The sequence below is a fragment of the Panthera pardus genome, unplaced genomic scaffold (genome assembly GCF_024362965.1).
Source record: "Panthera pardus isolate Hobbes unplaced genomic scaffold, ASM2436296v1 HiC_scaffold_10, whole genome shotgun sequence".
Lineage (NCBI taxonomy): Eukaryota > Metazoa > Chordata > Mammalia > Carnivora > Felidae > Panthera > Panthera pardus.
This window is the reverse complement of record NW_026526655.1, coordinates 103,680,802-103,704,767: the sequence shown is the minus strand read 5'-3', so window position 1 is coordinate 103,704,767 and position 23,966 is coordinate 103,680,802. Positions and strand designations below refer to the sequence as shown.

Sequence of the window (23,966 nt, the reverse complement as noted above, 5' to 3'; positions counted from 1 at the left end):
ATTTTCAATTTATTTAAAGCCTATGAAGTATGGATTTAAATTTCTGCTCCCTATAACCTATTACTTTAATACTACCTATAGGACAGTGAAAAAACAAATTAAATTCCCAGTTGTACTTTTACCAATTTCTGGACTTACCATTCTGATCCAATGCCTGGCTGTAATCGCTCTATAACATGCTTTAACATTTGGTAGGGCAGGCCTCCCACCCTCACCACCCCCCTCCCCCCCGACCCCGCATCACCGTCGTCTTTTGCAAAGCGGTCTTGGCCCTTTGGCATTATTTTCTCTTCCACGTGAATTTTACAATCAGCATGGAGAATTCCATTAGAATCCTCCTGGGATGTGGAGCGTGACTGATGGCACAGAACTGATAGGTAATAACACTCATACGATCGTGAGGAAAGGGGATGGTGTCTGCAGAGGGCCTGAGCCACGACAAGCGGTCAATAAACAGGAGCGGCTATTATTACTGTAGTTGTTGCTATAAGCGGGGAGAGGGTTGCTGGGGACACGCTGCACCCACCCCGTCTCTTCTGGCCCCAGGAAACATTCCCTCTCGAAAACTGTTCTTAGATTGCTTCCAAGCCCATCCCCTTTTCTGCACGGGCCATGGCCCCACGAAAAGAACTTCGGTTCTTTTAGGTCCTTCCCCATGTACCCTCCCTCCAAGCGAGCAGCCCTTCTCACACCCAGGCCAAGACGTCCAGCCCAAAAGTCCTTCCTCAAGCTTTCCCTCTAGATGTGGTCCACTTCTCCAGGCTCCCGAGTCCACACGGGGCCTGCCAGGGCCCAGGACCAGCTTGGAGATTCTGACTCAGCCTCTACCCTGCTCACACACCGTCTGCTGACAAGGCGCGGCCCATCCCTGTGCCCAGGTCCCAGCTTGGGAGGGAGCTCGCGTGCACAAAGTCAGCCCCCATGCCAGGCACGGGCACCAGCTGCCCTTTACCCAGCATGGACCCCAGGCCCCCACCAAGTCTCATAGGACCCGCAGTGGTGGGCGTCACCTGGATGAAGAGACAGGCTCCGAGAGGAGAGAGCGTCAGGACAAAAGTGGGGAAGCTAGGACCCAAAGCCAGGTCTGCCTGACATCCCTCAGCCCCATTCCTCCTAGGGAAGACTGGCCCTGGGACCAACAAATATCCCTAAGAAAGACACCCCCCCCCTCCCCGGCCGGGACAGACGGGCACAGGGGCCTCAGGCCCTAGCTGGGGTGTCTCCGAGCACCCCTCCCATTCCTTTTTCTTCGCAAGGACAGCAGCTGCCACAGCGTGCAGCTGTTGACAAACTAGTCAGCACGCTGCCGAGGCGTCTTTCCAAGCTGCCTGCATCCTCCTGAGCAGAGAGATACCTCATTAGCGTGCTATATTTCAGCCTCGAGAAAACAATGCATGCCAAGAGACCATAAACAACAAGTACAAATGCTACAGGTCATGGATGATAGATGCCGCCCGCAGACGTTCTACGTGGGCCCTGCTTACACAGACGGGAGTGAGGCCCGCTTCCGGGCACATCTGTCTTTCCCCAAACGCTGACGCAGGAAGAAGCCAAGCACAGTCTGTGCTCCACATGCACACGGGGGCCCCGGCTCCCTGCCCCCCACCATTAGCCTTCTCTCCTGACGGGTGAGCTATACTCTTCTCTGACGACGTTCAGTATCTCCAGCCTCTCGCTATTCTACTCTGGCTACTGGTTCTTTCGTTTATTATCATAACTTTTTTCCCCCCCACCGCTTGCTACAGGTCCAGGAATTTTTCTCTTTGAAAAAATAAAGTTTCAAAACACGCCAGCCAATTTCTGAAAAGAGCTGGCCGGCCAGTGGAGAAATCAGGCCAAAGCCAAGGCAAACGGGCTGTCGCACAGAGCTACTGAGCCTCACAGACTGGGCTCTGTTGACCTGAGGGGCGGTTCTGGAAAGGAGGCACCGAGGGTTGAATGCGGTCACTCTGGCCCTCTGGAGGCCGGCTGGGATGGTGGCCGGTGGCCCGGAGCCCTCTGGAGTGGGGACAGACAAGCAGGAGCTTCAGGGTCTGCAGGCGGTGGGCTGCAGGATGGCTTAGTGCTTCTTCGGTTGGAGCAGCCTCCAGACAGAGAGGTCTACTGGACCCAGGCAAGGTGCTGGGGCAGCTGAGGACCCCAGGCGGTCTACCGAAAGGTGACTGTGAGGAGACACGAAGGTGTTCGCAGTGGTCACATGCTCTGCAAACAACCGAGATTTTACATCCCATTTTCCAGTGATGGGGAGGGAGGTGCAAGGGTACAGTCCCCCTGGGCAGAGGTGTGGTCAGATGAGGGGCCCGTGAGCCTTGACACTGGAGGGCTGCTCACAGCCCAGCCAGCCGCAGGCATGTCAAAAAAAACCACCCTGCAGGCCATTAAAAAGGGGGCCAAAATGTAGTCTGGGGACCCCTGAAGATCCCTGAGACCCTTTCAGGAGATCCGCAAAGTCAAAACTATCTTTATGCTAAGATGTTATTTGGACAGTGCCGGTTTCCCAGAGGCTACCATGGAACAGATCAAATGCTGGAAGGATAAGAGATTGCTACCTTCATTAAGCAAGACAGTAAAGAGGTGTGTAAAATTGGAGACCAATGCCACCCTTTAATGTTTTTGTTGTTTGGGAAAATATTTTTCACAACATGTTATGGGTTATTTTCAGTAACATGAAATGGGCTTGTTACTATTATTTTCAAATAAATTTAAAGTATTTAAATTTCTCAGGTTTAATTTCTAAATATCAATAAATCCATATCAACGGATATAAACTCCCCGCCCTCCTGAAAAACTCTTTGGAGTTTCCAATACATATATTTTTAAGTTTATTTATTTATTTTTGAGTGAGAGAGAGAGAGACTGGGACAGAGAGAGAGGGGGCGGGGGGAGACAGTGAATCCCAAGCAGGCTCTACGCTGTCAGCACAGAGCCCGGTGTAGGGCTCAAACTCATGAACCGTGAGATCATGACCTGAACCGAAGTCGGACGCTTAACCGACTGAGCCACCCAGGTGCCTCGGAGGTTTCAATAATTTTTAAGAATGGAAAGGGGTCCTGAGACCAAGAGGTTTGAGGATTGCAACTTTACAAGAACTTGAATGGCAAGGGGTTTTAAGGGGGCAGGATGCATTGGTGGGTGAATGAAGTAACAAATACAATACAATCTCATTTTGTAAAAAGGGACGTGGGCCTTTGTGTGTAATATATAGGCACAGAAGACTTGCCAGCACCTGTTCCAGAACGTTACTGCTAGCTTTTTCTGGGTGATGTTTCTTGTCTGTCATTCACGTAGACTACTACTGCAATCAAATGAAGTGCATAATTGATGTTTAAAGTTTAGTCTATCATGTTCTGAAAAGCCCACTGAGTAGTCTTTGAATAAGTACCACTTCTGAGCCCTTACTATGGGCCAGGCGCTGTGCTGAATGTTTCAGGGACGTAGGTTTATTTAATCCCAACGATAGCTGTGGATGATCAGCCTTGCTTTACAGATGAGAAACTGAAGGTCAGGGCAAGGCTTAGCATCTTGTCCACGGTCACACAGACAGCAGGTGACACAGAACCAGGACTCCAGTCTGGGCCAGTCGGTCACCAGAAGCCTGGGCTCCTGACCACTGGGCTAGGTGGCTTTCCCTGCAGGTCCTGGGGCTCCGGGAATGGCAATGTGCCAGAGCCTGCACCTGGGGTCCCTTGGCATCAACAGTCTGTCATGGCTGAGCCTGCCATGTGGACTTCACCTCCGGTGGGCAAGGACCCAACTCTCTTACATGCACCCTGCAGCCCCTGTGTCTACCCCTGGACTGAGCAGGTGACTAATGGACAGGACCAGGCAGCCACAGCGGCTCAGCAGGGGTCTGTCATTGTGCCCGGCCCCTGGGGGGAGCTGCGTCTGCTGTAGGCTGGCTTACTCCAGCCACCACTCTCTCTTCGGGGCGCTCACCCCAGATCAGAACCCAGACCGGGCCTCCGTGGTCATAGCTGAAGGGTTGACTCTGAGCACAGGTCTCTACCCTCACCTCCCTGACCACAGATGTGGGCATAGAGGAGGTCGAGGGGGTTGGAATGATGGACTCAGGTCATGCACGGCCTCCTCCAGCCGTCGGTCTGCCCGCCGATGACCACCTGGCACACTGACAAACTTTGTGCTCCCCTCCCTGCTTGCACAGGAGGTTCCCTGGCTCCTCTGCCTCTGGCACCGGGCGATGCTGTCTGCCTGTGCTCACCCTGGAAGGCCCGGAACCCTCCGTTGCTTCCTGAACCGGTGTGCTTGCAGTGGGAGTTGAGAAACATAATAAATGGGCCCAGCCCCGTGTGCAGCACCTAATTTGCAATAATATTGAAGTCTCCAACAATAACTCATTTACTCTTATAATAAATATATAAAAAAAGACAAATTGCTACATTGAACATGCATTTTCTTCACCGCAAGTAGCTGCTACCCCAGGGAGAAAGCCCTGTGCTGCTAACTAATAGTAAATCCTTTGGAAAATCATGTGTCATAATGATGGACAACCAGGGAAGGGGTATTAAATAGATTTAGAGGTTAGCTACTCTAACAAGAACAAAAGACGTCCTTTGCAAACCTGCACCTATAAGAGCACAGATCAGCCTCTGATTAGCACTCACCTTCTGACAGCCCAGGTGCAGAGAAGGAAAGAAAAGTTTCTGTCCTGGGCGGGTGTGGCTGGCTGGGTGTCAGCACAGAGGCACTGGGCAGAAGGAGCGTGGGGGACGCCTGGGCGTGTGCGGGCTCCAGGAGCAGGGCTCTCCAGCTCTGCCAGGATCCCTAGAGGGAAAGCCGCACCTCCATTTCCTTCAGAGAAGAAGCCAGCCCATTCTACCCATCCAGGAAGCAAAATCTCAGGGAGCACCCATAAGGCCCAGCTTAGTGCAGACGTGGGATATGCAAGGAGGACGCTATCTCTGGGAAGAGAGCCTTGACCTTGGGCAAGGCTCTGATGGGCAAGCCCTGGGAGCACCAGTCAGCCTTGGCTGTGGATGCTAGGCAGGGAACGCTTCCTGCAGGAGCTGAGCTAGTGTTAAAGCCCAGTGGCCCGGGCCTGAAGGACAGAACTGAGGAAAAAATTGCCTGGTTCTCCCGTTAGTTCGGGACTGGTATGGCCATGAGTCATTCTTTCCAGTCTGTTTCTCCAAGTTCCATGATTTGCCTTCCTCAATTTGGGAATCCTAGTCTCAAGGACGGGGTTGACAACTGTGTCTCAAACCCCCGAGCAGTCCCTTCCCGCTGTCTGCCGTTCTCTGTATGAGTCTCTGGTGTGACAGAGGAGGAAGGTGACCATCAAGTAGGTTGTAGGACTTGCGGAAAATGCCCAGGCTCTGGGGCTCCAGGAGCTGGGGATGGCCCTTGGGCAGGAGTGAGGTCTAGAGCCGGCACATGGCATAGCCACTTGGAGGAATCATGGCCGAGTCACCTCATCAGTACTTGGAGGGGCAGAGGCACAATCTCACCACAGGTGTCCAGGGCCGCTGACCCACACCCTGCCCCCCAACGACAAGCTGGCACTAAGCTGACAGTGGGGTGAGTCAAAGTCACCTGTGAAGTTCAAGTTCTGGTACAAAACGAATCTCCCTACAAACCCCCCGGGGGCCGGGGGCCGGGGGCCGGGGGCCCGCTCTGATCCTGTGAGACCCGAGCCAAGTTGCTCCCAACCACAGAACTCAGTTTCCTCACCTGCAGAATGGGTGAGTAGCTCAGACACTACGCATCATCCCTACAGTTCTCACCACTGGGTTTGCTCACTCAGTCAACGAATACGAGTAATCTACAGCCCTGAAATACCCCATAGAGACAGAGGCGAGTCCACGAAAACAGTGTTGCAAACCTCATGCTTTCCTTCAGAACATGAACCTCTCCAGGCACCAACGAGCATGTGCAAGTTCTGCAAACCCACCTTTGCCGACACGCACAGGCGCCACTCGCACTGTTGTGATAGACTTTGCTTAAAACTCCGTATTACGTAGTCTTAGCCCAACATACTTACACGTTTTAGGATTTGGAGATTTCCCCCAAAAACCTTAGAAAGAGAAACAAACTACTAAACCAAGCGGAGAAAGCCGGGGGCGGGGGCGGGGGGGTTGCGGTGCAGTCTGGAGCACAGGAGGGGATGTCCTTTCACCTCTGAAAATAGGCTCGCTTACATTTCCTTCCTTCCTTAGCTGCTCCGTTCCTCTGACTTCAAAATACAAATACAGATTTGATTTCAAGGCGCTTTATGCTTCTGGGATTGCCAAAGTGTTCCTCCGCTGGCTTCCAGCATCTCACTTCTGGAAACCTTTCTATAGTTTCAGCAACATTGCCTGATGATTGATGACTATTTTGTGAGTGCTATCAGTTTACTATTTTAACCAATATATCATAAATCAGGAAGAGGGATGCTGGGTCCAAATAGAGAGTGTAGCTTTCACTCATTACCTGGGAGGATTATAGCCATTTCATAAAATCCATTATCTAGGGAAAGGATCCTATTGGCGGGGGCCAGCAAAATTCATTTCATGCTTCAAAAGTTTGTGATGGGGCTGGCTAGAAAAAAAAAAACTAAATTGTTTGGAAGGTGGGGATCATGATTTGTTTAAAAACCACAAATGGCCAAGACTGAGCTGTGTCCATTATACCCAAATGGCACTTCGTACTCAAATGCTGAGGCACCGTCAGTCCCAGGGCCCAGCCCCCTGACCACAGCCATCCCAAGTCTCACCAACAGCCTGACAGAGCAGGAAGTGCTGCTCCCTCCCTGCCCCCACTCCAGTCCAGGCCAGGGTCATCTCTTCTAGGCCCGGTCGTGGTCCCCTCCATGGCCTCCAGTCCTGTCTCAACATGGCGGCTAGAGGGGTTTTCCTACACTACCACCTGGTCGTGTCCTTCCTGCTGCTCTGAGGATACCTACGACATCAGGTGGCCTGTCTCCTTGTCCCTCACCAGTCCTGGGGTTGTGACTTCTCTCCCCCACGCCCCCCACCTCCAGAGGATGCCCACACCCTGATGGCTTCCCCTCCAGAATCCAAGGGAGGGCCCTCCCAGCTGACAGCTGCTGTTGCCCTATGATCTACTACTTGAGGGTTTCCAGCCATTTCTCCTTTAGCACGGTCACTCTGATTTGATTTGTGGTCGCTGTCCCCGTTTCCCCAAGGCAGCCACCAGGAAGGCCTTACCTCCTGACCTAACTTTGTTTCCAACTGGTGAAAGGAAAATACCAATGTCTGAGGAACCAGTCCCTGCAAGGCAGGGGGTTGAGGGGGGCCTCCCTCCCTGCCTGTCCTTCTCCTGAGACTGTTTGTCTAGCCAGGTAGCAGTTTACAAGGCCTTAGGGGCAGCACCACCCCACTGGGACAAGTCCCCTCGCTTTTAGAGCCCCAGGGATCCCCTGAAGGCCAGGCCAAGCAAGGGCTTCTGGGAAGCCCAAAGAAGGAAGAATCTAAAAGAGGTTTTACAAAAAGGGCAGGAGGAAAGAGGAGGGATGATGAAGAAAAGTGTCTTCCAGATTTTGCCAAGCCTCTAGAACATTCTTTTTGAGTATGACTTTGTTTCCTTCTCTCCTGAAAGCAACGTTCCCCCAATTCATTCCTCATGTGAAAACAGCACCTTCCCCAGGGAAGCTCAGATTTAACACACACGTGTTCCTCAGAGCTGAGGCTCCGCAGACAATAAAGATTCTTGTCTTCGAGTCCTCCTGGCTGCTAAGACCACCGGAATTGAGGCGGTGTAGACTGAGCTCTCAGAAGCTGGGCTTTGCCATGTTTCAGAAGAAACTCGCAGTTCAAAGTTCTGGCTGGCACCCCAAGAGTTTGAGGGGCCAGGAGTAGTGCGTCTGTCGGGAGCGGGGAGCAGGGGAAGACAACGCTTGTGGCCAAGGATGTGAATTCTCTCACCGCCCGCACCCCCCCCCCCCCCCCCCCCCCCCCCGCAAACCCCATCAGTCCCCATCCGGCAGCCTGAGTCACTTAACTTTCTCCTCCAGTTCTGTCCTTAGGGTCCAGGGTCCTCCCCTCCCTCCTCCCCTGCCCTCCCTGCTGTGACCACCAGCTCCCTTCCCCACCGCGCACCGCCCCTCCCTCCCTCCCTCCCAGCCAAGCCCCTGCCTCTGGAGCTGCAAACTTGGAGCGCAGCGGACTCGGACTCGGGGAAGGCGCAGGGAGCAGAAAGCGCAGGCCAGGCCTGTGCAGACAAGCGCGGCTGCCTCCTCATTTCCACTTGAAGCGTGGCAGGAAAGCTACCTTTCTCCTTCAACTTACCCTGCGTGGCCGGGAGGGAGGAGGGACCCCGCCTGATGGGGCGGCAGTGCTGGGAGGGCACCGGTCTGGAGGCCGCCGAGAGCCGTGGGATGGAGCGGCGGGAGGGAACATCAAGTGGCCGCCGGGAGGGAGGGGGCGGGCGGGAGGTGGGGCCGCATGAATCATTTATGACCGGGCGGCGGAGGGTTTAGGAAACGCTCTCTCCTCGCTCACTAAATGTAAAGGCTGGGGATCTGGCTGCGGCTGCTGGGCAGTAAACCTTCTTGCTGGGAGAAGTGGCCCACCTGCTTGTCCTCCAGGGTAGGGGCTGTCGGGGGAGAGGGTCCAAAGCCTGGGTAACCGTGGTGCCCCAAGCTCCCAGCTCTGCAGCCCCAAAAGAGGGCCAGGGTGGGACCTTAGGGACATCTGGACCTGAGGGCCTGCTGGGTAAGATGGGGAAATTGAGGCCCACAGGGGGGAGGGTGACCTGTACAAGGTACACAGTGAGGCTGTGAAAAAGACATAACTGCCCCCCCCCCCTTCACAGCCCCTCCCCACTACCTCCTGCCTCTTCTGGAAGATTACCTGGTTCCCTCTGCAGCTCCTTGCAGACACTGAGAGCCACAAGTGGGGGAGCAGAGTCCCCGCAAGCAGGGTGGCCCCTCACACGCAGGGGTCACATGAGGACCTGACTCCATCCCCAACCAAGCTGAAATGACACTAATTGAGTTTCAGTCTTCTGAATGTGGAATCCTTTTCGGGCTGCGGAAAACCACTTCCCACCCTTCCTTTCCCTTTCACAGGAAGGGGGTACATGGCAAGCACCTTGGGCAGGAGTTGCCATCACACAGAAGGTTGGAGCCTTCGCTGCTCGCTTTGCAGGGTGGGGGTTCACCAGGTGAGGTCCGCCAGGAGCCCTCATCCTGCTCAGTCTCCACCCTCCCGCCTCCACCCCCACTTGCCAGGTGCTGAGCCAGGAGGATAGTGTATTTTCCGCCAAAGGAGCAAGAGGAATACTGGGGTGGGGAGGGGTCAATATCATTGTCACCTTTACCACTCTCCACCCCCAGTGACATTCTGTACCCTTTTTCCCATTTGGTCTCAAGGCGTGGAGAATAGAATACGAAAGCAGACATTCATTAGGTCCCCAAAAGGGAGGTTCTGCCTTAAGTCATGGAATTAACATAAGTATAAGATGCTTGAGCTCTAACCGGGCACAGAAAGGGAGGGGGGAAGGCCTGACCTGGAGGAGGAACCAGCCACCCCCTTCCCATGCCCTGACCCACCCTGGCCCCTGGCGCTCCAAGCCCTCCCACACACACCTTCAGGAGCACATTCTGAGGCCCTGAAAGCAAGACTGGTCTCTTACAGAGGGGGTGGAGCCTAGGGGACCCACTCCTAAGCCAGGAAGCAGCCCAGGCCTCCATGGCTTCCCTCCGTTTTCGAATGCACTGGTGCCTCCCTCCCTCGGCATAAGGAACAAGGAGTCATCAAAGTCCAGGCAGTTCTGCCCTCGGGCACAGGGTGTCAGGCTGGACTCAGCACCCCTGCCCCTCGGCTCTCCCCTTCCTTTGAAGAGGGGTGCTGGGTCTAGGGAGAGGGTCCGACCTGCCTGCGCACAACCGAGAGCGTCTGGCACAGAGCACAGGGCCAGGCCCCCTGCCTAGCCGGATCTGGGTTCCTTGGATCCCAGCATGTGAGCCCCACGCACTTCCTCTGAGCTGAGTCAAGGCTGCTTCCTGCGGAGGGCAAGCTGGGGAGGAGATGGCCAAACCAGACGCTACTTGGGGAGTTGCAAAGGGGTCAGAGGTTTGTTTCAGTCGATTACACAAAGAGCTCATCCCCAAACCTCCTAAGTCAGCAAAACTAAAAAGCAGACCCCTTCTTGGGTGGTACCCGCCTCAAATGGCACCACAAAGCCCACAAAAGGAAAACAAGGGAAGTGACCCAAACTTTGCCTCAGTCTCAGGGGAGCGAAGGGCCCAGGGAGGCTGGAGGCTGACGGAACAGCGCCTCTGTCCCTGTCCTGAGGGAACCCGTGCCCAGAGTGCACACTTCCCTCTTGGTGTTGAGGACACCATGGAATCGTGACCCTTCCAACAGGAGTCAGGCGGCAATTGTGTGGGTGGGGGCAGGGGGTCATATGGAGACAGTTAGGAACCGGCCTAGCAGCTCTTTGCATGCGCATCCAGTGAGATTCCTCTCGGGTTAGGGCATGTGGCCATTCTGGAGCCTCCAAAAGTAGTACCATTACATCTTCAGGCATTCTAGAAGCTCAGGCTGCATTTATCCAGCCCTCCCCATCTCCCAGCACCCACTCCTGATATGACTCACGGAGGCAAGTGAGGGTGGCCTGAAAGGGCAGAACCCCCGACATCATCAGCCTTCCCCTACATCATCAGCCTTCCCCTCCTGGCTTCCGTTCAGGGCCCAGAGTGGGGGGTATCACTGACACGGAGGAGGCTGCTTTCGGGGCCCCACAACCATCTCCAGAGACACTCCTTCCCAAGGTGTGTGCTCCTTCCATGCAGGCCTTCCTCACGCAGCCATGACGCTGAGCTCGTTCTCCTTGGCCAGGTTTGGGGGAGTTTAAACAAATCCCATCTGTGACTTACGAGTGCCCCAGAGGGAGCAAAAGCCATGCTGTGTTAATGCCTGCCACAAGGGAACGTGGAGACACCCCCAGGCAACCTACCTGTCACCTCTGTCTCAGATATGCAGACACTCAGCGGTCTGCACAGAGCAGGACTCACAGGCCCAGAGGGTCATTTCAAACTGCCCAAGGGAGCCCATAACAGAAATAGCAAAAGTGGGAGGCACAGCCTGGCAGCGAAACCAGCCTACCTCTGTGCTCTCTCCAGGCGGGTGCAACCTCCCAGAGTCACATTCCCCGGAAGTAGCCTCCCCACCTCCCTCCTGTGTGTGCAGGCCCCGCAGCGGCCTCGAGGGTCCTCGACGAACCTCCTGTCTCCACTCTACCCTCAGAGAGCCTCCTCTGACAGGTTCTCACCCCGACACCAGCTCTCCACACCCTAGAACCTGGGCTCACCAAAATCTAGTACATGATGTCCAAATCCAGTTACTAGCCACGAATATCTACCTGTTTCTTCCGTCACCCCCCACATACAGGTCATTTTGTTGCCCGACTGGCCTCTACATTCACCCTAAGATGCCTGCAGGCCCACACCCTCCCTCCTGCCCTTGGCCCCTCTTCAGGCCTTCCTGGCTGGGCCACCCTGGCCTCACTCTCCTGTGGCTTATCTGTGCCTTAGAAGAACATGGCATATCAGAGCCTTCATTTTATTCTGAATACAGGCAGTTCCCGCTTATAAATGAGCTGTGTTCTCAACGTTCCGCATTTTGTAAGCCGAAGATTTGAAACTCAAGTGTTTCTTCTAAATAATGTACTAAATAATGTATCGTGGGTAGGTTTCCAGGTTAACGTGCAGCCGCCGAGGTGACCCATCATGTGGCTAGAATACGGCATGTTTGCAGTTAAAACCTTTATTTTGAAACTACAGCGCTTAGGAGTTAAGCAGACTGAAAGCCAGCAAGCGTTTGATTAAAACAGAACGAAGACTGGTGTGTTACTCATGTTGAGTCCCGGTGGTTGGAGCAAAGCAGAAAGTCATCCTAAAAGCAGGGCTGGCTTGTGTGTACTCTTGGGGTTGGGGGAGGGGAGGGCATTGATGGGCAGATGGTCCTGGCCGGAGCCTAAGTGGGTTGGGGGTACAGCGGGGGGAGCAGGTGCCTGCCAGAGAAGTATCTGTGATAGCTCTTCTCACGGGGACTCAAAGCAAACCTGGGACTTCCCGGGTCGTCCAGTGGCCCCTCTCATCACACCAATGGGCATACTGTCTTCTCACTGGCCTGCTGACCTCATGCACGAAGACCCCTCACCAATAATAAGGCCATGTTGTGAGCGGTCTAAGCCAAGTCCTCCAACAGCCCAGCCACAGCAAAGGCTGCACGTAGGGCTCCAATCACTTTGCAGCCTGAAGAAGCAGGTAACTGTTAGCACCGATGAAAACCAAAGCTCACTCCGGGAGCTGACAGCCAGCCCCATGGCTGCTTCCGGAAGCCCTCTCTCGCATCGTACCCACAGGCAGCTGAGGGGGCTCGGAAGGCCTCTCTTTCCACTGGGTAGGGATGGATGGGAGACCGGGGCTGCCACCAGAGAGCACAAACACAATTTACCTTCTCAGCTCTAAGACGGCCTGAGCCTGCTGCCTTCTCTGAGCCAGGGCCCTCAACACTTGATCCGGATTGTTAAAACCCCCTCATTCATCACAGTCAGCACAGACACCCGTAAAGCAACGATGAGCCAGACAGCCTGCGTCTCCTCAAAGACCTGAGAACAGGGCCTTGGCCCACCTGCCCACCTGCACGCTAAGTGCTCACAGCAGACCCATCCCAGCTGCAAAGGGATTCCAGCGCTTTCCAGCGCTCGCACCTCCGGCCAGTCGAGTCCCCGGGGAGAGACAGAGACAGAGGCAGCCGGGCAGACGCTGCTCAGGATGCTTACAAACAAGGAAACAAGAGTGTTGAAATCACACGGCCAGCTTGGTGGCAAGACAGACACGAGCCTGGACTGCCAGGAGGTCGTGGAGAGCGAGGACTGCCGTGTGTGTAGCACGTGGCTCACTGGCAGAGTGGCAGGTGAATCGTGTCCCTCTGTGAGGAGGCATCTCCTGTGTGGGCATTTGCTCATTCCACGAACATTTAGTAGATGCCTTTGGGGCCAGAGCTCATTCCAGGTCTCCTGCTCCCTCTGTGGCTCCCCTCTCATGTAGAGTCGTGGACTCGGGGGACCTGGTTTCCCCGGGCTCACGCTGCAAGGTGCGGGTAAGCAAGAGGCTTTGAAGAGCCAAAGAAAAGGGCGGAGGTGTTGGAGAGAATCAGGAAAAGTGACCATAGGAAACTCCCCAAGTGCCGCGGCCCTAAGCTAAGAGACCATCCGGCCATGCGGACGGGACGGCTTCCCTTTGCCATCACAAGCAAGTCGCTGCAGGCTTGCCTGCCCAAGGCGGGCACCTTGTGTGACTTGTTCCCTTTGGGGAGAAAGAGGCAGAAAAAAACTTGCACACGGGGCCACGTCACCCCTTCCGTGGCGGCTGCGCATCTCCGTGTTCCTCCTCCCCATCTGGGGTGGCTCGCCCCTTAGATGTATAATGAATCAGGCAGTCGCTCATTAATAAAAAATGACAAGCGATCATCTCATTGAAATCCATCGAGCTGCCAGAGCCTGCAGACACAATCCCTGCCTCGCTCTCCGATTCCTCTGTGGGCCGGCGGTAATGAGTCTGTGGGGTGCACGGGCCAGTGAGTGGCGCTTACCGTGCAGGCAGGCAAGCCACCTTTCTGCGGTGGGCAGCCCAGGGCCTGCAGCTTAGTGCCTTTTCATCTGCATTAACAAAGGAGCTCAGCTCGGCGGGGCCCCAGTTCCCCCCAAGTCAGTAAGGTAGGGGTGTCACCAGGCTGCCGAAAGCTAATCCTGCCCTTGCATCCAAAATCCACTGCATCATGTACCCAAGGGGGCCTGAGGCCCAGCCAGACTTGGAGACTAAGCCAGTTGGATGCTTTTTTGTCTTAAAAAGCAAGGGAGTGAGCAAAAGGACTTGACAGGAGCCTGGATGGTACAGGGTGGCTGGTCCCCAGCCCTAGGTCTGGCACCAAGACGCCCTCCTCAGCTCCTTTCACCGGGAGCTGAATCACAGGGAAGCCAGGCCCTGGTCAAGGGAAACACCACCTCCAGGAAGCCTCCCAGGATGCTCCCACGGGCCTGCCAGCATTCGTTGTTTTATGCTTACTTTAGCATTTACTACATATGGGGCCCTATGTCCACTGTGCTCTTTTACAATGTTGGAGGCTGGTAGCCTTGACCGCAGACAGCCCTGGGATGGCATTCGGGCTCTGCCCCTCACAGGCTATGTGGCCTCAGGGATATCAGGGACCTGAGTTGTCTCATTTGTACAATGGGTGATGAAGCCTCTTGTGTAGAGAAGATGAAATGAGGCCACGTATTCAGAGCCTGAAGCCATCACCCCATTATTGTACCACGAATGACAGCTGTCATTGCTGTAGGCACAGGTCTTGAGGCTCCTGGACCGTAAGGGCCGAGTGGTCTAGCCCTTGGCCTTGCTCGAGTCAATTACACCAGGATCACCGCTGCTGTGTGCCTCCCGCACGTGGGGGTTGCATCTGGGGTCATAATAATGAGTCAGCTCCAACTGTCACGACCATCCTGGGAGGCAGGTATGGTTACCCCTCCAGGACTAGAAGTGGGGTAATTCGCCCAGGGCCTCAGGGAGCTGGGTCATGGAGCCTGACTCCGTCCTTACTGCCACGTGTCTCACACTACCGCTGTCCTTCCACTACTCTGGAGCCCTCCATGACTCCCTAGTAACAATGCAGCCGGGCCCAGGCTCCGGGATGAGCCCTGCTTGCACATACCTTTCTCGCAAGACCTTCTTCCAAGACCAACGGGTTACGCCCGGGCCCCTCGCACATCTTTGATGCACTAGCTGCCTGAAATGCCCACCCCGGGGCCTTCCACATCCATCCTTGGCCACTCCTCCTTCAAAACCAGCCACCCGTCCAAAGTGCCCCATGACCCCTCCCGGTCAAGGTGACTATTGCTGAGGTCCACTCCCAGAATCCTGACAGTGGGCTGAGTCCCAGGGGAGCCCTCCGAGCTTCTATAAATAACAGTGACAGCTGCCGGAACAGAGGCAGCTCCAGGGCCTGGGCCGGGGGCTTTTGTGAATCTCAGGACCCATGATGAAGGCAGGGCAGGGAGGATGAGCCCCACGGTGCAGGCTGAGCAAGACGGGATGTGAAGTGCCAACATTCAGGTAGCTCTTTGGTGGCCCTGGGAGCAACACCATGCCTTGGAGCATCTTGTGGCGTTGAAGGAGATAGAAATTCCCGCCAACGGTTGACCGGGCCAGCCTCACGCTCACCTGTGAATCCGGAGGTAAATCTGGACGCCGCCCTGGCCCTCTGCCATTGCCTCCCGCCTGGAGGACTTTAACAACAGCCCCCCCGCCCCCCACCCTCTTGTGCTCACCAGTCTATTCTCTGCACCACCCTTGGCCACCATGATGAGCATACAGGGCGGGGCGAGGCTCACATTGCTGTTTGTGCTCTGGGACTGTTAGCACGTGTCCTAGGAAGTATGTACAAGTTTTCAATAACAAAAAGGGGGATAATCTGCAGGGTTGTTGTGAGGCTTAGCTGCCTTACTCATCACTCATTCATTCATCCAACACGGCTTCCGGCTCTTGTTTCAGGAAACAGCCCGTTTCTACGAGAGGGGAAGGGGCGCCAGAGGGTTCTGGTGCCAATGACATGCAAGATGAAGGAGGGATAGAGCAGAGAGGGCTCTGGACCCCCTGGCTTCGGCTTTTGCAAGCAACTCAGAGTATGACCTCAGGGTGTGCACCCCCCCACCCCCGGGCCTGAATGGCCTCACCTTTAAAAAGGACAAAGGTTCCTTCCATCTCTGATGTTGCCAGATATTTGGGAGGACCCAGGGGGAGAGTCCCAGAAAATAGCAAGTAACCCGGGAGGCCTAGCCCCAGGCACCCTACTTTGGAAGACTGATGAAGAACGCCCTTGTAATGAAGCTATTAGCCAGGGTATCTTGGGGCACAGAGAGGCCACGCCCCACTCTGCTGTGCCTTGGCAGAGCCTGGCACAAGCCCAAGCCTTGTGCGGAGGCAGAGCCAGGGCAGGAATGCTCCAGTCCTGCCTGAGCCTGGAACACGCCAGGAGACAGCCCATTGCAAAACCTGGGCCTCAGGAGGTGGAGTCTGCACTACATTAAGAAACACTTTCCAAATGAGATAATTATTTAATAGGTAATAAATGGAGTCAGGGAGGGGGCAGAGGGAATTCAGTCCCTGGCACTGCATGCCTTCCCCGGAGCTGAGCCTCTTACCCTCCCCTCCTAATGCCTTTTCAGCCAAGCTCACCTCCACCCCTTGTCGGGTACTGAGAACCAAATCCATTGGCCACTGGGCTGCACAGAGGGCCCACAGCAAAGTGCCAGGCTGAATCCAAGCTGCCCTGTCCTCCGACAACTCAACAGCTCGTCTCTTCCCCGTCCTGCCCGAGAGACTACAGGCTCCAATTGGGAAGACAGCAGGATTCAACAAGACAAAGGTGGAGCCAGGAGAGGGCAATAGTCACAAAACTCAGAGACCGCCCATTGCTGTTTACAGTGTGGCCCTGGCCCCAAAGTCTTGTCTCCTCAGAAAGCTTCATCTAGCCCTGCTTATTTCAACTCAACAAAGTGGAGGTGGGGTGTCAATGGAGGCAAATCTATGGACACGGGAAAGGAAGGAACAACCACATGCCGGGGACCATGTGGAGAGCCTACATGTACATTTAACCACACAGGATGTTTGTATCTTGTTTCTTGATGAATAATGACACTGAGTCTCAGGGAGGCTACGTGACTTGTCAGGAACCAATCCCACTCTTGCCTGGCCTCAAAATTTGCGCTCTTGCCACAGCAACAATGCTCTGCACCCCTCCTCCCCGACCCTGAACATACGGCAAGTGCTCACTGAATGTGAATTCCCTTCAGACAGACACAGGCAATCCCAATCTCAAAGACTTCAAGCGTCTCTGGTAAGCCTTCCCTCAGCCCTCCTCCAAGGAGAGCTCTAAGAGAGGCACAACAGAACTAGAAGCAACCATGACTCTGAGTGGAGGGGCTTCCAGGCTGAGAGTGAGTCATGAAAAGAGGTCCAATCATAAGAAAATGGTAAGGAGGGTTTGCAAGGGCCATGAGTCGTGATCAGGCTGGGAGTGCAAAAAAGAGATTAAAGAACAGTATGGGGGGGCGCCTGGGTGGCGCAGTCGGTTGAGCGTCCGACTTCAGCCAGGTCACGATCTCGCGGCCCGTGAGTTCGAGCCCCGCGTCAGGCTCTGGGCTGATGGCTCGGAGCCTGGAGCCTGTTTCCGATTCTGTGTCTCCCTCTCTCTCTGCCCCTCCCCCGTTCATGCTCTGTCTCTCTCTGTCCCAAAAATAAATAAAAAACGTTGAAAAAAAAAATTTAAAAAAAAAAAAAAAAAAGAACAGTATGGGGGTAGTTGTCCACAGGGGCTACATTGACAAGGTATGGTCTGGATGGAAATGGCTGGAACATAGTAGGGAACTGATAAAAAAAATGTTGGATAGATGGGTGGGTAGGTGGATGGATGAATGGGTGATGGGTAGGTGGAAAGATGGGTATTTAGATGGATAGATGGATGTTTGAATAGATGGGTGGATGGATGGATGGATGGATGGATGGATGAGTGGGTAGACGGATGGGTGTTTGGTTGGATAGATGCATGTTTGAGTAGATGGATGGATAGGAGAGTATATGGGTGGATGTGGATGGATGGGCGGTGGATGGATGGATGGGTGATGGGTGGGTGGGTAGGAAAATGGATATTTGGATGCATAGATGGATGTTTGAGTAGATGGATGGATAGGTGGGTGGATGGGTCAGTGGGTGGATGGGTCAGTGGGTGGATGGGTCAGTGGGTGGATGGATGGGTGATAAGTGGATGAGTGGGTGGCTGAATAGATGGATGGATGGGTGGGTAGATGGAAGGATGGGTAGATGGGTAGGTGGGTGTATGAACAGTGAATAGATGGATGGATATTTGGGTAGACAGATGGATATTTGAGTAGAGGGATGGATAGGTGGGTGGGTGGGAACTCTGTATCTGGGCATTTCCTCATCTTTCTATCTTCAGCATTCCTCTTCACCTCACTCCTCTTTCCTCTCTTCCACGGTTATCTCAGCTCAAGTCTTCTTGATCCTGCACAGGCAGGTGCCCACAGAGGATGGACAGTGGCTTCAAAGACTAAGACTCACCACCCTGCATGTCTTGGAATGCATCACAAAGTCTTCCACTGGTCTTCTGACTAGCACTGCCAAAAGGCATGAAGGGATGAGCTTTTCCTCTCAGCCTTCCCCTATCCCATCTTCCACAAGCCCTCAGCCCACACCTTTATTACCTCTGCCTGCCCAGGCAGCTCCCACCTTGATAAAAATCAAAGTGCCCCCGGGCCCAGTTCAACTCAAAGAGAGCCTATTCCCTCCGGGCCTGAAAACGATCCGGGTCCACCAACGGTCCAAGTTACCCTTCAGAGGCCTCTCTGGCTGGGGTTTTATCCCCCTTCCAGTCACACGAGGCTGCTTCAGATGCCCCTGAGGAATGCACTGAGACAGCCAACAGAAGCAGCCCAGGAAGATGCTGGTGGGCAGATTAATGGGAGCATGGGGGACAGGGAGGTATAATGGCACAGGGCTCAGGATCTCAGTACCCTGGAGCTCAAAGGCTCCTGGGATTCTTGGTGCTGTGGGGGTGTCTTATGGGCCAGTTCCTTTACACTGCAGCTGGGCCCAGGCACTGCATAGCCTAAGGGCAGCAGAGATCCAGGGAGGGGGCAGGTCCACTTTAGAATGAGGTCCCCGACTGTCCAACTCTCTCCCTGGCCCCCCCTTACTGCCCACGGACTATCATGCTTCCTGACCGAGGAGCAGCTTTCCAAACCCTGACATACACGGGTGGCCCAAATCCCAACCTGGGGCCTGGTGGAAAAGGTGCAATCATGGTTCTGACTCCGGGAGGCAGCCACCAGAGCTCACCCTGGACTCCACGTGAGATAGGTATCCTGTCAGAGGCAGGCACCCTTCCTCCCTGCACACTCCTGGCCGCCATCACGCTGGGCGCTCTGAGGAAGCAAAGAGTGGAAGGAAGACTTCTTGTCCAGAACGGGCAGAAAAGAAGTCCGGATGGTGAGCAGGGAGAGGTCAGGCTCTGGAGTCAGCAGCCCAGGGTTGAGTTCGAATGACACGATCCTGGGTAAGTAACGCACCTCCTTGAGCCTGGATTTCCCTTTCTGGAAAATGGGGACAAGCACAGTGACTTTGCTGTTATCACGAGCGCCTGCGATAAGGCAGATCAAAGTAGGTAGTGCACAAGTGGCGGCTGTTATTGCTGTAAATAACATAATTGACTTTCCTTAATGAACTTAATAGGATGGACGCATGCCTTAATGAGAAGGGAGGTGGTCCAGCCCAGAGGGTAAGAGCAGGAGGCTGGGGTCAGACAGCCAGGTCTGGAGGCCCGGCGTTGCCACTTACTACTGGACCCCAGTCCAGTCACACCACCCCTCTGATCTCTCTTTCTTCAATTGCCCAACAGGGATCATGAGACTATTTTCTAGGAATGGGGGGGGGGGGGCGCGGATGCAATAAGCAAATGCATGTAAAACACAGCCGTGCCTGGAGCCTTAAGAAATGTTAGCTTGCAGCGTTTTTATCATCTGCATCTGCCTGGGAGGCTCCAGGCCTTCTCTGGATGCTGCCTGGGTGGGAAAAGAATGGCACTCTAGGGGTGCCTTTCGCTCCCCCTCTTACCCATTCTATAAACCTGCGAGCACTGGACCATGGCCCTCGCCTGGAACCTTTGCGGACGATGACCTGGCTGGATGGACGATTTGGATAAAAAGCAAAGGGTGGCTGTGACCAGTTTCCTTGAGTGGCTCACTCGGTGGCTTGGAGAACTCCAAGGGTGAGAACAGCCACGACAGAGCAGGCCGGGAGATGCCTCCAGCGGCAGCCTGGTGCCACCAGCCCCTCCAGCCGCTCTCAGAGGGTCTGCACAAACTCCCCCCTGTAGGACCTTCCTTGATGGGCTGCCAACTGTTTCTCTATGTGAGTTTGCCTGCCTGGCGGATTCTATGTTTTCCTCTGCTGATCTGCTGTGTTTTTTTCAATTCTGACATCAATAAACCTCCTCTCACACAAGAAAGTCAGGGTCATGCTCTGAAGGCTCCAGGATGGACTGTGAGCATTGCTTCTCCCAGCCAATGATGGGGGCTTGGCCCTGGCAGGCCCCGGACTGCCCAGCATGGGGTGAAGCCAGGGGGGTTCTCCAAGTGTGGTCCTAGGCCCACGGCACCAGCATCGTCTGGGACTTCTCAGACAGGAACATTTCAAGCCCCATTCCAGGCCTACTGAATCAGAAACTCAGGGTGGAGCCAAGAAACCTGGGTTTTAACAAGCCTTCTGGGTGATTCTGAGGCACACATGAAAGTCTGAGAACCCCCGCGGCTAAGCAAACAGCAGGCATTCAAAAGCCAATTCTGGTAGATAGGCCTTCCTTCTGGTTTCTTCTCGTCCTCGGATGTGTCTCAACATTAAAAATGGAACAACCCAGAACATACACAGCGGAGACACAGCTAATGGGGTGACGTGAGAAATGATCTCTAGTGTGGCTGTAGCCTGGCAGGATTCCCGAGGCTGCTCAGGGACCCTGGTTTCATCTGGGTGCCACCACCTGTGGGGGAGGAGACAACCATACACACAGCCCGGACTGAGAACAGCACCCCTGGGAACTCCCCAGAAGCGGGACTGTTAGGCAAATATGACCTGTCCTCCCGGCCCGCAGGAGGTGCCGGGCAGCCCTTCCTGGAGGTAGGACCCAAGCGGGATCTGGAAAATGAGGATTCGCACAGACCTGTCAGGGATGCTTGCCATTCCCGGGCCTTTGAACCTCCTGTCCTCTTTGCCTAGCATACTTCCATGCTTTGGCAAACTCCTTTTCATCCTCTGAAACTCCACTCCAGCTCTGCCTTCTCCAGGAAGCCTTCCCTGACTCTACTCTCCACCCCCTGGGCTGCCCTTTTGGCTCCCTTTGCTCTTAACCCCTACACTGTAACTGTCTACGCACTTGGTTAGGCTTTTTTCTACCAGAATGTGAGCAATCTGAGGGCAAGCATCTGTCTTACTCCCCGTTGTAGTTTCTGTACACGGTAGGCACTCAATAAATACTGCTTGAATGAAGTAGACAGAAATAGGCTCAGGGAAACCCACAGGCCAGCATAGGTGGGAAGTGCCCAAGTGTCTCTGCTGTCATGGCCAAGTTGACCCACCTTGTGGGGGCCACACATCCCCATCACCGCTACCTCCAGCATCAAGCACCTGCAGCTCCCCGCACCCCACCCCGAGCCAGCTTTGCCTGGGACCATGCCACCCAGTATCCCTCACAGGTGCCAGGAGGGCAGAATCACAGCACGGGGCCCAGGAGGGGGATCCTGACCCCCGGGGCTGTGCGGAGAGGGGCTTGGCACACACGTGCAGAAAACAGGTGCCTCTCCCTCCCAATTTCAACCACGTGGAAAAGCAAAATTTCTATTGGGAAATGTAGAAAAAAACACGACAATGCCACCTTACAGGTTTTTCTCTTTTCTTCCCCTTGATGGGCAAAGGCCTAGCTACTCGACAGACTAAGAAGAGACAGCGTGTGACAGCCAGCCAGCACAGCACTGGGCCCCAGAGCTCCCACTAACCAGGCCCGGGAGAACCTCGCCTGCTCAGGACCTCTGCCAGGCCACAGGGGACTTTGCTACCCAGACCCAACGACAGAACCGAGTTACAAGTTCCTCCTCCACGGGCCCACCTCTCCTTGCAGGACCCCTCCCCACTGGGCCGCTCTCCTGCCTTCCCTCCTCCCTCTCTAGGCTTCAGGCCCTGCAGGCCTGCGTCCATCTGCCCCCAGAAAGCGGGTGGACAGAGTCTGAGCCATCTTTCCACGCTCAGAGGGGGCACAATGCATGGCACGCGAGGGCACAGGCAGTGCTGGCCGGCTGTTCCACTGAATGGCAAAGGCCTGCCAAGGCATACGAGGTCCTCAGTACCAGAGACGGCTCAAAGGTCCTCTCTTCACTGGGACGTTTGTATCCCAAGCCAAAGGAATGAACCTGTAATGGTGGAATTCAGCCCCAAGTTGGCTGGGGAGGCAGGAGAGGTGTCTGTGGGCAGAGAAACTTTCCTCAGACCAACCAAAGAGAAGCTGCTTCCCCTGTCTGTGTTTATGGGTGGCCCTGCCTCTGGAATGCTGGCACCAGCCCCTGGTGCCATCCCTCAGAAATGCACTTGTCCCTCAGCGCTGCCTTGACTTCTTTGGCGCCCACGTGGCATTTCATCTGAGGCCGGGATGCCAGGCTCCTGTAGGGCAGCGCTTGCCAGTCCAGAGGCAAGGCAGGGTGTCAGTACCTCCCCTGGCCTGAAGCGGCCCCAGCCAGGCCCTTGGAGGAGGCTCCCGTGGATCTGTCTCTGCTGTCCATTGGCCTAGGCAGAGCAGGGGTGACCTCACACACCCCAGCCTGTCCCCTGTAAGGATTCCCTGCGGGAGTCCAAGCTCAGTATTTGCCATCAAGTCCCTTCCATGCAGGTGAATGGCATCAAGGCTTCAGAGAGAACAATGTCTAGCCCCAGAGTGGCCAGGACTCCCTGTGGGGCCCTACCCACTCGCTCTGGGCCTGGGGCTTCTCACTCGCGGCACGAAATGCCTCCGCAGGCCCCCTCTGACCTGCCTTCCCAGTCTTAGCTCACCCTGGAACGGACCAGTGTGGGGACGACGCTCCCCCGACTCTGGCCAGCCTGCCCCTCCCGCCGCACATCCCGTGGGCCTCTGCTTGGCATCGCCCGTCCCCAGCGGGACTCTGCAAACCCTCTTTGTAAGGCTCACTCCATCATGGCTTTCTGCTCTCGGAGGTCACCTCCTCAGAGGTGGGTGCCACTCGCCCACACCTTTACTCTGTTTATTTCCCTGCTGGCTCCTCTTGCTGAAATTGTCTCAGGCGTGTTCGCTTGTAGACATAGGAGCTCCCTGGACGCAGGGACAACAGTGGTTTGGCCACACTGTCCACTGCTGGGGGAGCACTCGCCCTCCTCCTTTTGCTCAGGGACTGGGTAAAGATGCCCATAGTGGGGCCTCTCAATCTGCCTTGACTCGCAGGTGACTTGGTGCAAGATGGGCCCCAAGGGCAGACAGGGAGCAGGCTTGACCCATCTGTGGGTCCTCCCAGGATCTTAAAGAACCCCAGACAAGGCCTCCTGGGCCAGGCTGCATTCCGGAGAAGCCAGGTACACACCGCAGGAGACAGTGCCCATCGGGCCTGTCCAAAAGCAAGGGCCACTCTCATTCCGCCAGCTCTGAACGCCCCTTGGACCTGCTGGCTGTGTTTTTGCCTATTTGTTTCCCCCCAAAATAAACCCAACCAGAGCAAGTAACAACTGAAAATTCCTCACTTGGGGGGCCACTCCAGCCAGAGCCTCGCCGGGCCTTGGATTCCCTGATGGTGCTCAAACCAGCGATTTCCACAGCCCATCCTGGACTTCCCCGAGTCAGCAAGTTCCCACTGCAAACCAAGGTTCATGCACATTGTTTCATTTTAATTTTCACAATTTCTTTTGTGGCTTAAAAAAAAAAAAACAACTAAGCAGTTCTGCATATGGTTTTTTAAAAAGTCAAACAGCGCAGAAGGGTTTCTGCTAAAAAGCAACAGTCCCCTCCCCGTGCTCTGGGGACAGCCACGTTTAATATTTTAAAACTTTTTCTACTTTTGGCTCCTCTGGTGCCTATCTGATCTATACAGGGAATCTATTAAAACGCCGTGTTTTGATGCTTTAATCCTATGAGCGCAATGTTTCTGATTTCTTAGTTATTTATACTGAGGACAACTGCGTTCACTTGAGCCCCCCTTGCCACGCAAAGCGTTGTAGGTAAGGGCACCCCTTCCTCCCAGTGTAGTGATGACCCACACTTCAGTTATTCTGACGCCTTTCCCCTGGGCCCCCCGGGCCCTCCCATCCCCAAGGTCATCTGCACTGATTCACACCCCCTCTGGGTGACTCCCTTCAGGGGTCCTAGATCTCCTTTCCC

The 23,966-nt window shown here is 54.9% G+C and overlaps 1 protein-coding gene across 4 annotated transcripts in view; it reads right to left on the bottom strand.

The window, feature by feature from the left end:
* The window catches only part of GLI2 (GLI family zinc finger 2), a 256,425-nt gene that overhangs the window by 111,970 nt on the left and 120,489 nt on the right, over positions 1-23,966 (bottom strand). Inside the window, exon 1 of one of the 4 annotated variants that reach the window (XM_053909774.1) lies at positions 8,247-8,363. The exons of the other annotated variants lie outside the window; for them this stretch is intronic. The gene's annotated coding sequence lies outside the window, so the exon portion shown is untranslated. Of the gene's footprint in view, positions 1-8,246; positions 8,364-23,966 lie in introns of those variants that run through there. 4 annotated transcript variants of the gene reach the window in all.